Source organism: Vigna angularis, chromosome 1 (assembly GCF_016808095.1).
Source record: "Vigna angularis cultivar LongXiaoDou No.4 chromosome 1, ASM1680809v1, whole genome shotgun sequence".
Classification (NCBI taxonomy): domain Eukaryota; kingdom Viridiplantae; phylum Streptophyta; class Magnoliopsida; order Fabales; family Fabaceae; genus Vigna; species Vigna angularis.
In genome coordinates, this window is record NC_068970.1 from 5168005 (window position 1) to 5181059 (window position 13055).

Below are 13055 nucleotides of genomic sequence, written 5' to 3' on the forward strand. Positions count from 1 at the left end.
ACCTAAAATAATTTACGATTCAAAATAATTTACAGAATTAATATTTGATATGATGTTTCAATAATTACACAATATATCACATCCACAATAACGAAGGAAAGAAGAGACATTTTGCAAAATCTCATGATTTAGAATCATAATAAAAATGGTTTAAGTTAAAAATGTTAAAATATCCTCTTCTGTAATTGTAAACCTTAATTTACAAATAATTATTTGTGATATTATTTTATTTCATACGTATTTTCTTATCAGTGAAATTTATAATAAATTAGACTTTTTTAGTAAGTTTAGCTTATAAAATAGAATAATGTAAAATTGTTTGACAAGTATATCTAAGTAATTTATTTAAAGAGCTTCTGATTTATAGTAAAATACTTATTTCATTTTTTTATTTCTTATATTTTATATTTTAATATGTTTATTTATTTCCTTCAATTTCATTTTACTTATTATTACTTATTTTCATTTTATAAACACAATTAATTTTTATAATAATTTAGTAATGGAATACATTTTTTATTTTTTGTACGGTTTAAGTTGAAAAATATTTAACGTTATAAATTTAAATAATATAATTTTAATACATAATGTTATATGAAAATGTAAAAAAGACATATAAAACAATAGTAATTTACTTAAGAGATAAACAAATTCAATATTTAATGGTAAATAAAAACAAAAATTTATCAATAATTATTCAAACAATTAAATAAAATGACTTACACACACAGATATATATTTTAATAACTAAACGTACTAAAAATTATAATTAAATAAAATTTATATATAATTTTCAAATAATAAATAAATGTACTAAATTTTTTAATAATTTAAATATTTTTAAAATAATTATAGAAATTAAACTCTTGTTTTATTTAGTATTATATACATATATTTATTTAAAAAATTAAAAAGAAGACTAATAAGAAAAAAACTTACATTTTCCTGCAGTTTAATAAATAAAAATTTATTTAAAATTATATTAATAAAGCTAAATAATTGGTTCTATACACATTTTATTATAATATTTTATGTTTTAGTACTTACTTTGTATACAATAAAAATTATATAATATTTTTAATTATATTTATGTAAGAAAAAAAAAAACTGTGGACATAAAGGCTTTCCGACTTGTCTCAACTTACACCAACTAAAATGAAAAGAGTAGTTTTGACTGATTTAGGTTATCTTCATTCAACCATATGAAGTTGTTGTGAAGGTCAAGATAATTAGTATGGTTAGTTTGAGTGTGAACAAAAACCAAAGACAATTGTAAAATAAACCCTCTACGTTTTTGTGTCTTTAAAAGAAACAACTTTTTCTACTCGTTATTACAGTTGAGTATGAAAGCACGTGTCAATAAACAGTTGTAAGTCATCTTATAACTTTGAGATGTTAAGTGAAACATGTAACACTTTAACACGTGGGTCAAGATCTCACAGTCAAAATTCAAGAACATTTATTCAATGGTATGTGTGGTTATATCTTTCAACTTTGTCTTCTTTTTTCAAGACACGGTTCCGAGTTAAAAAACGAAACAATCTTGTGTTTCAATTCAAAATTTGGAGGTTGTGAATGTGAATGACCACACCAATTTGATTTCAATTGTTTGTGATATAAATTTTCTATTCACCTTCCTCAGGAGTGTCTTGAACTGGTTCAGATTTACATAATTTTATATTATCGATTTTTCAAAAATGATGAAAATTTAAAATATAATAATAACTTGCAATTTTAAATTTCATTTTCTTTAATGACTTGAGCATCATAAATGTTTTCTTATCATGTTTTTAAAGAATTTTTTATCAGGACACTTCAACCACTTATTAGCACATATGTAAAATATTTTTTAAATGCTTTAAAGAATAAATATTAATTGTGTTTTACATTTTCTATATAGTTCGACTTCTTTTCTAAATATGTTTTCCTTTTATTTTTTTATTTAATTTAAAATTAAGCTTTTCATTATGATATTTAGAAACAAAACTATTTTCACCATTATATTTATTTATGTTAGCATGCCTTATTAAAAGAAAATTTCACCTCAAGAGTATGTGCAATATTAGTCTGCTCCACAATATTATGTTAAATAAATAATTTTTTTTATATATTTGAGAACTAAAGCTGAATTATTTTAATATGCTTGAAGTAAATTAAGATTACACTTTTACAAATTTAAAAAGATAAAAATATGTTATTATATTGCAAATAACAATTTAGCTAGGTGAATTTTTGAGTTTTGAAACCCATAACTAAAGTGTTTATTCCGAATTTTCACTAAATGACTATTTTTTTTTCTACACTTCTTGAGAAGTAAGAAAGTTTCAACTTTGTTGTAAAACAAAACCAATATTTTTTAGGGCGGTTCTTCACTAATCATTTCTATATTGATAAACTATGTAAGTTTTTTTTTCAGTTAGTACATTTTAGTAAAGTGTATCAACTTTTAATAGACAAAAAAATCTCTATAAAAAAGACATACTTTAAAAATAGGGATATTCTGATAATTTTTATTTTTAATTTAAAATAAAAAAACCAGAAACACTTATCTAACCCTCACATTCGTCACTTATCCAATTTGTTTATCTCTCATTCACACACAACAACCTACGACATTGCAATTTGTTATTCTGGCTCTTCGTTTATTTGTGTGCCACTTTAATAACAAAATAATTGATGTTAATGTTGATTTTTTATTAGAGGGCTATGTTATATCTTTTCTATATTAAATTTCGTTTTTAAATTTTAGAAGTTGTATAGGAAAGTTTGATATTTTGACTATTATCTGACCTCTCTTGTTTGGTGACTTACTGTAAGACCCTGAAAAATTAAAGGAAAATGTGAATCTCGGGTCATTAGTAGAGTAAGAAACCAAACATGTATCAAGTTGTAACAAAAGTTAAATTTTATATGCAAAATACAATGCTGTCAACTTTGACATGGTTTGGTATTTTAATTATAATTAATTGTACAAATTAGATATTAAGTTGATTCTTTTTCCATTAGAAAGTAGACTCGAATAGTTTCGATTCGAGTACTTATACGCGTAATTCCGACATCGGGAAGGGGTTCAACCGGACTGGCAAAGTTGTCAAAATCAGACTCACTCGCTGTACGCGTTTTGGACGCGTTTTGGACGCGTTTTGAACGCGTTTTGACTCAGTAAACACGTTTTACTATTTAAACACGTTTTTCTGGTTATTTAAGAGGGTTTTGGGGCTGAGAGAATTCCTAAGTTGAATCTGAGAACTGTTACCTAAAAGCATTAGACCAGAGAAGTTTTAGAGCTAAGTTTGGAGCCACGAGAAGGAATTCTAAGGCAGAGGAACGTCGGGGAACCGTTTGAAAGCAAGCTTAGGAGAAAACCGTAAGGGGAGCTAACCTTGAGTCTTTTTGTTTCTGTATGATTTTAAATTTGGTATATGTTTAGGATTTTGATTCTCTTTATGATTTTAGAATGAAATTCTACTTCTATTGTATCTTTTGAATTGATGTACGGTTTGGAATTGGGATATGTTTCTGTTTTGATGGTTTTGAAGAGATCTTGTTCATATTAAGCATTTTGAATCGGTGGAAGTTTTTAGGTATACGTATAGATCGAAGATTTTGAATCTGTTTATGGATTTAAAAGGAGACTAGGTCTTGATCGGAAATTTTGGATTGTACTAATTATCCGCTGCCTTTTTAATTATATGTTTAGTTTAGATGTTTATAAGATTTGGATGAATATGGGTTGTTGATGGGAGATAAGTTTTTAGATGTCTAGAAAATCTGTATGATGGAAGAAATAGTCGTTATAGTCCGGGAAGTGAATTTTCGTAATTTTGGAATAGTAAATTCGCTTGAGTGAATGAGTTAACTCGCTGAAGCGAGTTATGCGTAACAAATTTAGTGTTTTGATATTTTTGACGTTTTGGGAGTTTTGGATGTCCGTTTTAGACGTTCTTTAGGTCGATATGGGGGTTTTTGACCCTTCCAGAGCCATTGGTGAGGGTATCCAAGCTGTTTGAACTACTTAATGGTTCAAATTAATAGACCATAAAGAGTTATGTGTTAATAAGTGATGTTTCTGTGAGGATGTGGAATGTCTGAGTATGTGAGAATTATTTTCTTGAGATATGACTAAAGATGATAATATGTTGACATGTGTATTTATGAATGGAAAGTGTATAATAGAGTTCCAAGGAGGAACTCCTTATTGATTTTGTGTCAAGTACTGTACGTATGAATATAGGAACTCCGACTTAGGGGTTCATTCTTATGCTCTCAATAGTCTCGATCTCACTTAGAGAGAAAGCTATGTGGTGGAGAGTGGAAAATCCTTACCGAAGATCCACAGTGTGAGTGGACAGAGTAGGAAGGATGTAGCTTCAGTGGTGATATTCATATCCGAAGATCCAGTTTGGAGGACAGAGTAGGATAGAATAATTGAGCTAGCGAATAAGTACATCCATATCCGAAGATCCAGTTTGGGGACAGAGTAGGATAGGATGTAGCTGAGTAAAGTACCACTGCAAGTGTAGAACTAGCTAAGAGTTCAATATTCATACGATTATCCGAATGAGTGGAGTTTACGAATGATAATGGTATGTTTATTATATTATTGAGTAATTTAACTTATAAGATGGAAGTTTGGTTATTAATTTAATTTACTACGATGTTTTGTATTGCATTAGCTCACCCTTGCTTTGTCTGTTGTTTGGTTGTTATTTTGTGTTATGTATTTTGATTGGCGATGATCATCCGGTGGATGGGAGCAGAAGTCGATGATATGCCGGTGGAGCAAGCTTTAGATGGAGGATCGACTGAAGAATAGTTTTAATAATGAAACCTATGTTTTTATTTCTGTTTTAAGGTGTGGAGTGTAATTAGTTTGAATTTACAGTGAGGGTTTGTATAATAATGAGGAAAACTCTTATTCCTCCTTCTATCAATTGTTCTATTGTATCAATGATGTAAGAACTCTATTATAGTTTGATGCTATAATTATTGGGATGTTACATTAATGGTATCAGAGCAGTTCTTTCACTAGGAATTTTGTAGGTGATGAAAATACCATGTCTTAGTTGTGTGATCTTAGTTGCGTATTCCTATTATAGGAATTGAATTTTAGACTAATGGTTCTTCTCTTTGGACAGAACCATGGCACGCAGATCACCTCCTCCTCCTCCTCCTTCTCCTTCACCGGCACAGTCTGATGTTTCTAACTTGGTGAGAGTAATGGAATCTTTTGTGGTGGCGATGCAACAGCAGAATGCATCATTGATACAACAAAACACAGTTGCATTACAACAATTGGAGGCTGCTAGGGTGTCAGCTGAGGCACACCAGAGGCAATTTGTGGAACTAATAAACGGTGGTGCAAGAGCTCCCGCTGACCCATTCTATATTCCGCCCACTCCTATTCAAGAGTGGAGTCTAGAGAATTTTCTTCAACATCATCCAGCTAAATTTTGTGGCAATACCAGTGCCGACGAAGCAGACCAATGGTTTAGAGATATGGAGAGAATTTTCAATGCCAAAAACTGCCCAGACGATAATAGATTGGCTTATACTGAATATTTGTTGTCAGGAGAAGCCAGTCATTGGTGGACCAGTACGAGAACACTGTTGGAAAGGAGTGGTAAACCGATCACTTGGAACTTATTCCAGAATAAGTTCTATGCTGAGTACTTTCCGGACAGTGTAAGGTATACCAAGGAAGTAGAATTTCTCCAATTAGTGCAAAGGGGAATGACTGTGACAGAATATGCCGATAAATTTAAGCATCTTAGTCGCTTCCATACTCTGGATATGGATGAAGAATGGCAGTGTAGGAAGTTTGAAAATGGACTGAGAGGAGATATCAAATTGCTGGTCAAAGGTTTATGTATCAAGGAGTTTCCTACATTGGTGGAGAGAGCTAAAGTGTTAGAAAAGACAAAGAATGAAATGCAATTTCAGCAGAGATCACCCCAGAGGATTGGTGGACCATCTGGGTCCAAATTCCGGCATGGAGACAAGAGAAAGCCCTATTCTAAACCTCCTTTCCAGGGGCTTAAAGGACCTTCATTTCATCAATCTGGCCAAGCAGGACAACCTGGAGTGGTGAAGTGCTTTAATTGTGGAGGACCACATTATAGGTCCGTTTGCCCTCAGTTAGTTGGTCATATGAAGTGTAATGCCTGCGGGAAGGAGGGACACTTTGCCAGGAATTGTCCCACATCTGGAAGACCAAGGGTTCAGCAACCGACTAGTCAGTCTCAACAGACGGCAGATGTCAAACCGCAGGCTGTGGGCAGAGTATATGCAATGACCGGAGCAGAGGCAATTGGGCCAGGTAATCTTATCATCGGCAATTGTTTATTGTTTGGGAAAGCTTGTTGTGTTTTGTTTGATTCTGGAGCTACACACTCCTTTGTGTCTGATGTTTGTGTGCGAAAGTTGGGATTGCCTGTGAGTGAGCTACAATATGACCTAATAGTGTCTACTCCGGCTTCGGGTTTAGTTAAGACATCTCTAGCATGTACTAGATGTCCTGTAGTAGTAGAGGGACGTCAGTTTAAAGTTAATCTCATCTGCTTACCTCTACAAGGTTTAGAGGTAATTTTAGGAATGGATTGGCTAACTTCCAATCACATTCTCTTAGACTGTGGTGCAAAGAAATTGTTATTTCCTCAAGAGGAAGAATCGAAGATATTATCTTCGAGGAATCTGTTGCGCGAAGTACAGGAAGGGTCGTGTTGCTTCCTTGTGTTGACACACATGGAGATTAACCAGAGTGGAAGGAGCATAGATCACTCAGTGGTAAGTGATTTCATGGATGTGTTTCCTGAAGAAGTACCGGGACTGCCTCCTCAAAGAGAGATCGAGTTCTCAATTGATCTCGTACCAGGCACAGGACCAGTATCAATTGCTCCGTATCGGATGGCTCCAGCTGAATTAGTAGAATTGAAAAAGCAGATAGAAGACTTGCTTGAAAAACAATTTATCAGACCAAGTGTTTCACCTTGGGGTGCGCCAGTGTTGTTGGTCAAGAAGAAGGATGGGAGTTCCAGATTGTGTGTGGATTACAGGCAGCTGAATAAGTTGACTATCAAGAACAAATATCCGTTGCCAAGAATCGACGACTTGATGGATCAATTATATGGAGCAAAAGTGTTTTCGAAAATTGATCTACGATCAGGTTATCATCAGATTTTAGTAAAGGCAGAGGATGTACAAAAGACTGCTTTCAGGTCCAGATATGGACATTATGAATACGTGGTTATGCCTTTTGGTGTAACCAACGCTCCCGCTGTATTCATGGACTACATGAATAGGATATTCAGACCTTTCTTAGATAAGTTTGTCGTGGTCTTCATAGACGACATTCTTATATACTCCAAGACTCGGGAAGAACACGTGGATCATCTTCGATCAGTTCTTGAGGTGTTAAGAAATAAGAAGTTATACGCCAAGTTGTCCAAATGTGAGTTTTGGATGAAAGAGGTGCAATTTTTGGGACATGTCATATCGGCTGGTGGAATATCTATGGATCCGTCTAAGGTCGAAGTTGTGCTTCAATGGGAGAGACCCAAGTCCGTAACGGAGATCAGGAGCTTCGTAGGATTAGCAGGGTACTACCGTAGATTCATAGAAGGATTCTCCAAGATTGTGTCACCATTGACGCAATTAACTCGTAAAGATCGTCCCTTTGCTTGGACAGACCGATGTGAAGCTAGTTTTCAAGAACTAAAGCAGAGGTTGACAAGTGCTCCTGTATTAGTGATCCCTGACCCAAGAAGATCTTTCGAAGTATATTGTGATGCTTCATATCAAGGACTGGGCTGTGTACTTTTGCAGGAAAAGAAAGCGGTAGCTTATGCTTCGAGACAACTAAAGAATCATGAGAAGAATTACCCCACTCATGATTTAGAGTTGGCAGCTGTCGTTTTTGCTTTGAAGATTTGGAGGCATTACCTTTATGGCGCACAGTTCCAAGTGTTCAGCGATCATAAAAGTTTGAAATATCTTTTTGATCAAAAGGAATTGAACATGAGACAGAGAAGATGGATGGAGTTTTTGAAGGATTATGAGTTTGAACTTCTATATCATCCCGGTAAGGCTAATGTAGTAGCAGATGCTCTGAGCAGAAAGACGGTGCATGTATCCACTATGATGGTAAAGGAGTTAGAATTGATCGAGAAATTCAGGAATATGAAGTTATATGTTAAGTTGAAGTCCGATTTCATCAGTTGTAATAACTTAGTGATATCAAGTGATTTGTTGAGTTTGCAATAAAGAATAACATACACAATAAGCTTTCCAAGACTTGACAAAAAATTATTTCTTTTGTGTCTTTGTACTTGTACTGTTAGTATGAACAGACTATTTTCCAAGATAGTTTGTCTGTCCAGAATCTACGATTGTCTTCAAGCAAGCGACATCTTCGTTTTTCATTATTTGGGTACCTTTGTCCAAACATTACATTGCAACATACCTCCAAGATCATCCATATGTGAAAAATTATGGCCAAATTTCCAAGATTTGGACAACATTATTGAAGACTGATAGGCATATACATTACTTCAACAACCAATTATATTACTATGTTGAAAGAAACGATGGATGTCAGATCAATACCATACTAAACTTTTTTGGATAATAATGTTCGAATTATATATAACTAATAATTAGCAGAAAATATAGCAAAAATGAAAAGTTGAAAGGTCAGTTATGTATTCGTTTAAAGAATATTGGACTATACAATTTTTTGAGACCACAGGTTTGACAGTGGTTTGCAAGAAGTTTTAACTGAAGACAAGTTTAAAAAAGAATGGTCACCATTAATTTACTTGCACCTAGTGCTCTATTATTTCCAATGCATGTGTCTAAGATAATTCTTGTGGTTCGAAAAATACTGAGCCACATGAATAGGACTGATCCTAAAACATATCACCTGGTATGTGGCAAAACCTAACTCTTTTCTTTTATAATCATACAAAAATTCAGCACGTATATCATTCTCTGCATAACCTACATGAAAGCCAAGAAATTCATGAGCACGTCAAGGGGAACAAAATAACAATTAGAATATATGATCTATTATTACATGAATAAATTTTCCCTTGTAGAGATTTTCTCTAAAACTTTAATAAAATCCATGAGTTTTGATAAAACTTATTGCACAAAGCTCCACAATATTACAAAGATAACTTTTTTACTATTTGATCCATAAATACTTCTGTCGCAACGGGAAATCGCGACGGGACGACGATCCAAAAATAACAGAACGGGTTTTAGAAAAAAGAGATTTTGGAGTCGCCACCATAGTTTATTCTGGAAAACTACGGAAAAACCATAAAATGATAAGGCAACGTCTGTGAAAACTGAATTTCGGGTTCGGGAGTCGGTTACGTGTAGGGAAGGTATTAGCACCCTACAACGTCTGCCCTAAGGCAGTACCTTTAATTAAATACGCGAATTTAATGTGGTTTGCTAAATGTTTAATTATCCCTAAAATAAAAAATTAAAGAAACAAAATATATATTTTTTAGTTTTTTGAGCCCGACAAGGATTGACCTTGCTCCTACGTATTCTCATTCAAAATGAGAAATCAGGGTTACGTAGTTCTTTTAGAGAGATTACTTGTGGTTTGAGAATATTTTAGTATTTTTAATAAAGAAGGAAAAGGTTTTCTAGCACAAGGCCTACGCGAGCGGTCGCACGTGTGCTTAAACCTTTTCAAAATATTTTTATTTGATTTTTAAATTTTGTAAAAGAAAAGGAAAAGATTTTCAGCACAAGGCCTACGCGAGCGGTCGCACGTGTGCTTAAACCTTTTCAAAATATTTTTATTTGATTTTTAACTTTTGTAAAAGCAAAGGAAAAGATTTTCAGCACAAGGCCTACGCGAGCGGTCGCACGTGTGCTTAAACCTTTTCAAAATATTTTTATTTGATTTTTAACTTTTGTAAAAGAAAAGGAAAAGATTTTCAGCACAAGGCCTACGCGAGCGGTCGCATGTGTGCTTAAACCTTTTCAAAATATTTTTATTTGATTTTTAACTTTTGAAAGTATAAGAAAAGGAAAAGATTTTCAGCACAAGGCCTACGCGAGCGGTCGCACGTGTGCTTAAACCTTTTCAAAATATTTTTATTTGATTTTTAATTAATTAAAAGTAGATAACGATAGAAAAATAGAAAGTAGGTAAATTACTAAATAGAAATAAAGGGTAAAAATAAAGATAATATGAAAAGCTTAATGATGAAATAAAAAAAATATAGTGGTGTTTAAATAAAAGATGGGAGTGTCTAAATGAGAAAATGGGTGTCCAAACCATTTTTTCTTTTATAAAGAGATTGGGCCTAAACCCAAGCTAAAAGGGGTGTGGAAGTGAGAACAGGGGCTGCGCAAAGTAGAAAGGAGTTTTTGTTTACTTGGGCTAGGCCCAGCACTGGCCCTAGGATGTATGGGGGTGCGCGGGTGAGAAACGGGGACTGCGGGAGAAAAGGTTTTCCACTATTCTTGGGCTTGGCCCAGCACTGGCCCAGGGTGTGGTTTTCCAGACCTAGAACCCCCTAGGGGTTCAGCATTCCCCCTCCCCATTTGCACGTTTCACTCTGAAGCACCTGAGACCCAAGGTCTCTTCTCTGAGCAAAAAAATCCCAGGTGTGCATCCCCTACACACGCGCATACCACTGCTCCCGTCCGACCAGTCACCGTGAACCGCCCTCGACCGTTCTCAGCATCACCGGCGAGCTCAGGCACCACCACAACCGTTACCGCCCGCGGGTCACTGCCTTCTCTCTTTCTCGTCTCTGCGCCATGCTGCGCCACGCCGCGCCTCGATCCGGCCACCCAGGGAGGGGTTTCACCTCCGTCGCACCTTCACCGTTCAACGACCACGTCTTATTCCGATCGACTGTCGCGAACCCGAATAGCCACCACGACGAAAACGGCCACCACGACGAAAACGGCCACCGCGTCCATCCCTAACTGACCGCCGCTCACCACCGCGACCCAGCCACCATGCCACCACTTCTTTCGATCTTGGCGTCGGCGGCAAACCCAAGCACCATCAGATCCGTTTCCAACCGCGACGCCGTCAGCCTTGGAGGCCGCCACCGATGGGTTCTCCTATTGTTCTTGGTGATTGGTGCTTAATCTCGGTGGCGTTGTGCAATGCAGGTTGAGGATGGGGATGTTGTTATGCGTGAGTTGGGATGGAGGTTCCAATGGGTGAATGGAATGGTTATGTGAAGATGAAGATATTGTTTTGTTATTTTCCTTTCTGCTGTGTTTTTCTGGTGAATATCCAGTTTAATGATTCAAGTTCATTGTTGATGATTTGAGATGGACAGAGGCGCGGGGCATAGGGTGAACAGAGGCATTAAAGGCTGTTAAAAATAGGAGAACTCGTGATGTTTAGGGGTTTTGAAACGGATTGACTGCAAAAGGTTTTTTATAGCTTCACCATGCAGGGTGTGGTGTTCAGGGGAATAGGGTGTGTTCAGGGGAAGGGGATGAAAGTGTGCGATAAGAATCTAGGAGGGAGAATGTGGAAGACTCACCACAGCACATACTCCAACAAAACGAAATAAGCATAAAAGGCAGTATAATGCAGTAAGCGTACGTGACCACAGAAGTGAGCAAGGTGCTTACCTCTCGGAGCTCTACTGGCTGCTGCTAGCTAACGTGTATCCGGTGACCCCTTCTCCTTCTTCTTCGCTGGCCTTTATCAAATGGTGGATGTCCTCAGGGAGACTCGATGATGATCGAAGATGAAGGTCCCCCAGCTGTGTGTAATCCTCCTTTTCTTTTCCTCCAAAAATCTTGGAAAATTCTCCTAACCACCTGGTCTCCCTAACCACCTGGTCTCCCTAACCACCTGGTCTCCCTCACCTCAGACATGCCTCACATACCCCACCTCCCCCACATTTTTTTTATTTTCTTATTATATATTTTTTTATTTCAATTTTATTTTATTTTTTATTTTATTTTTCAATTTTTTCAATTATTTTGATTAATTAACTCTATTAAAACAAAATGAATATAAGAAATAAAATAGAAATTGAATTAAAAGCAAATGATCTAAATACATTAAAATAGAATAAAACAAAAAGGTAAAATAAAATAAAAGGAAAATAATAAAAAAACAATAAAAACACATTTTTACTACCCGGACAAAATTGAGTGTTGACAACTTCTAAGATACAAAAAAAAAGTGATGAGAAAAAGAAGCAAGTCTAATTTATATGAAAAAATGTTTTAAAAATTAATTTATAAATAAAATAAATTTAATTTGTAAAAAAAAGTTAATTTTAGCTATTTTTCTTATTTCTCTCTCTTAAAATGTTGATAAAGAAGTTCCTTAGAGAAAAAACGAAACAAAACAAAGAATTATAACTAAGCACAAAAATGTAGGAGTTCAAGTACCTTTGTTCCTTAATTATAGGCTTAGTTAGCAGACAACTCAACAATTAGTTATATATACTTTTACCGAAGGTGTAGCCAGTGTAGCAGACAACTCAACAAGTATGTAATTGGTTAAATCATAATATAACGGATGAAAATTTAAATGAGACAAATTCTTACATTTAACATAAATCAAAGAATAAAATTCATGGTTTTACTATTTTGAATTACAAGGGATATCAATTTTTTATTATATAAATTAGATTGCTGGCATGTCTGGTGTTTGATAAAAAAATATATAAATTTTGATTGGCTTGCAAAAGCTTAATGCAGTAATTAATTTTCCTTTTTCAATATCCCTCTGGACCAAATAAAATTTCCTGTCACTTTCAAAACTTTTAACTAAATAATTAGGACAAACTTTTTACTTTGGAATCTTTAACTATGGTACTTGGAATCTATAACTAGCTATACCAAATATAACAAAATTGACGCGCTGAATACGTCCATCAAAAAGAAGAAATTACCTTATGAGGAAGTAAGTTGAATTCCAATCTTATTAATTAAAGTTTTAGTAAATGTAATTAGTAGATAACTCAGTAACAATATTCTTACGGAAAGTGGTGTAGCCAGTGTGCTTCCATTAGCTTGTTCTCTCACTTTTAGTTCCTTCTCAA